Source organism: Artibeus jamaicensis, unplaced genomic scaffold, assembly GCF_021234435.1.
Source record: "Artibeus jamaicensis isolate MK-2021 breed Jamaican fruit bat unplaced genomic scaffold, CSHL_Jam_final scaffold_1964, whole genome shotgun sequence".
NCBI classification, from domain to species: domain Eukaryota; kingdom Metazoa; phylum Chordata; class Mammalia; order Chiroptera; family Phyllostomidae; genus Artibeus; species Artibeus jamaicensis.
Genome location: NW_026522030.1, coordinates 16,512,354 through 16,516,226, shown reverse-complemented (window position 1 = coordinate 16,516,226; position 3,873 = coordinate 16,512,354).

Sequence of the window (3,873 nt, the reverse complement as noted above, 5' to 3'; positions counted from 1 at the left end):
AGAGACCTCAGTAATCTTTGCAGCAAGCTTTAGATGGACAAAACCATTCTGGGACATTCTTTTGTTGCTCTTGTATTGGAGCCCATATTCTTCCTATATCTCCTGTTTTCCTATTTTTTTTTGGCTAACTCCCTTGTTTTTCTGGAATATTTTATTCAGTAACTGCCTGAGAAAAAGTTTGTTGAATTCTTTGTAGTTCTCTGCTTGTTCCTTTTGTGTGCGTGTGTTGTGTGTTGTGTTATCCATGGATGTTGTAATTTAACCTTTCTTTAATATATTTGAAGACATTAGTTCTAATTTTGTTCCAAAGATTTTTCTAGTTCCTCAAAATTTTCTAGTTCTTTCATGTTTACCTATTTGGGATCTTCCCTTTTGTGTTAAAACAGCCTTTTCCTATCTCTTTTCTCTGAATGAATCCTTGAAGTCATTTTCAGGTCTTAGGAAACTTCTTTTCCATATAGGTTAAGACTAATGTAAGTCATTAGTATACCTAGTGGTAACTTTAGATTTTTAAAAGTATTTTCTGCTTGATTTTTAAAACTTTATCCAAATAACCTGAAGTTTTATTACAGATGTCTACTATATGGAATGCTAATGAGTTATGATATGTGGTAGAATGTGTATGAAAGAGTAGATTTCTTCCTGCCTTAAACTGAAAAATGCCTGTCCAGTCTTTCTTGACACAGGTAGTGAAACTGAGCTTATCTTTCTTGAAACTAATGTCTTTTTCTCTTTAAAAAATTTAAAAACTCATGCATGAAACAAAATTATGTTCAATATCTGGTTTAAAGCAACTGGGATTTGATTTTTTTCAATATGGACTTGGTAGATTTAAGAAGAGGTTGTAAATTTAATTAATGGTATTTACAACATGAACATTTACTGACAATGTTGAATAGTAATGATATTATAGCAATAAGCAACAGCAATGTGAATAAAATGGATTGTAAGATACAATTTTATATCAGACTTTTTTCTTACTGCATTTTAATTTTAGCAATTACAGGTTATTAAAATATGTGTCAATTTCTCTTTTTTATGGTAGTATATACGCATAAAAGATTATTATTTTTAAAACTAAAAAATGAAATATATTTAATTAATTTGAAACCTGTGCTTTTTTTCTTCCTGCAAAGGTATTCAAGGCTGGGTCAAATCTGTGATAAGTACACATACATTTCATTTTCAGTGAAAAATGAGATGATCTCTTGATGATTTCTAAATAAAATAAGTTTGCTCAGCTAAGTTGAAAATTGAAACCTTCAGAAAGACATTTGTTGTCTTTCTGTGAGTGACTGAACACTTTTTGATTACCTGATGCATTATTGTGGTGAAATGATTCTTGGTAATGTAATTCTTCATCCCTAACCTTACTGGGATTCGTCACTCAGTTAGGTTTATTATTCTCCTTTTCCAACTCACCTCATCTTCAAAATAACCATCTTGGGCCATCAAGCATGTTTGTAAAATACAAAACAAAGACAATAAAAATTACCATACAAAATATCACATACAATGGAAGTTTTAAAATATAATTTATTTCTAATCTTGACAACCCACATTTTGCAATGTTTAAAACAATAGCAAAGTGGCAGGAAAGCAGTTGAACCACAGCACATAAGAATTTATTCTTTAGAATGAAATTTCTCTCTAATTGTTTTTATTACAGTGGAGGAACTTACTACATAAACAGCCCATAAGTAGATGCTGGGTGAAGTAATTTGGGAAGGAGAGATTGATGTCTTCAGCCCACCATAGTTACCTCCATGAAGGTTGCACTATGCAGTTATGAACAGTTTCCTCTATCTCATGTCAAAAACAGGAGAGTGGTGTTAAGGCATTAAACATGACCCCACAGAACAGTGCTGAGAGATCTCTTACTAAACTGCTTGTACTAAAGATGTGTTACTAAATATGGGGCTGTTGGGTCACTGCCCGTCATTTCATCACGAGGCATGTGATGTTCAAAACTGATTTTTGTTGTTATTTTTTTGAATCATGATCTTTTACAGAGCCCCTTGTTATAGAAACCCTTGCAGAACCCGAGGATTTCTTAAGAAATACAATGCTAGAGGTATTTGTGTGCTCTTTGAGGTCAATTTTACAGCATGATTTTGTGAAGACTTACTGATTGGGACCTTCCTTTTGCTGGGGATTACCACATCAGTACCTGTGTCTTTTCTTGGGGCTATTCAGGGCCCTATAAATTTCTTCGGGGAGATAGGATACATATTTGGCTTCCATTACTCCCAGATCTTAGCAATGAAAGGAGACTGGATGAGAACTTCACTGTTCAGAATGTAGAATTTTTATTTCTGCTCCTGTTTTTAGTGTGGCACCTCTTTCCTACCTTCCACTATATATCTAGTGTCTGGGTTTAGAGAATCTTTTGTTTTGTTTAATTTCCTTATAGATTTAATTCCCTGAGTGCTCTTTGCATAGACATTCAGCTAATGTTCATATTTCAGTCTCCAACTTCATCTGCAATTTTGTACACTTGATGCTACCAATCCTGAAGTTTTATGGGACTAATGGTATGAATTGATTTACTTTTTCTTAGCATCCTTCATTGCAGGTTTTGGTATTCAGCTTTCTCAGCTAAATCCTCCATTCATTTTCCATCTTCCAAAAGTTTGTTGGCACCTCTCATCTGTGTTGTCTCCTTTCCAGTTGTTTTTACTGATTTTCCTCACTCTTTTCTTAGTTCTTATGGAAGTCTACCTATTTATTTCTTTATTCTCATTAGTGGAGTTTCAGAAAGGAATAGAGATAGGTGCATGTATTCAATATGCCATGATTAACCAGATGTCCTTTGCCAAAAGTCTTAGTCTCTTTCCTGTTGAGGAATGATTCACCATGGTGAGGGATGCTCATGAAAAGTGTTAGAAGTAACAAATGCCATATAGGTGGAATCTAATGAACAAAATAAACAAGCAAGCAAAATAGAACCAGAGACATTGAAATAAAGAGCAAACTGACAGTGACCAGAGGAGAGTTGGGTAGGGATAAGGGGGAAGGAAATGGGGAAGGTCGTAAAAAAAAGAAAAGAAAAGTATGGGAACTGAAGTCAGATGTTCAGGCTTAGGTTCAACCCCAAAGTAGAAAACTGGCAGCCCGCAGGTCCAAAACAGCCTCAGTTATGTTTTGTTTGAATATACAAAGTTTTCTCTTCATTAAATTAGTACTATTTTAAAAATGGAGGAGTGTTCACATTATAACCAAGAATTCAGGCATCTTTAAAATAAATCAGAAGATCTGGTTGTACATTATCATGTGGTAACAATCGACAGGATATGAAGGGTGACTGTGCATATGCTCAGTGGCTTACAACAGTTGTCCCAAAGTCAGCTCCATTCACAGCTCTGATGCATTTATTTTGCACTGAGTAACCTCGGAAGACTGTTTCCTGGATCTAGAAAATTAATTGCAGGTTATGTATTCATTGTGTTATCTTCTGTCTACCAAAACATGTCATCACTAAGCCCTTTTAGTAAAATATATCTTTTTCCTTCCTCATTTATTTTATACAGATGCATTTTCATTCTTTCCATTGCCTCCTTTTGAAATTATTAACTATAACTATTTTCTTGTAAGAAGATGATAATACAAAGACAAAATCAAAGACAAAATATAGGTAATAAATTCATGAAAAACAATCATGTCAGTAATTAGTGATGTATCATTTTGTGCCTTTTTAAATTACACACTTTGTCTCCCTCAAAACCCCAAGAATAACAAAAGCAAACATCAATGTAATACTGATAAGATTATGAACTTTATAGTTCTCCGGATTATCAGCCTCAGCATGTGTCAGAGGGCCAGCCCTTTTCGGATCTCTGCCGTTCTTCTGTAAATCCTTTGTTATAAGACTTC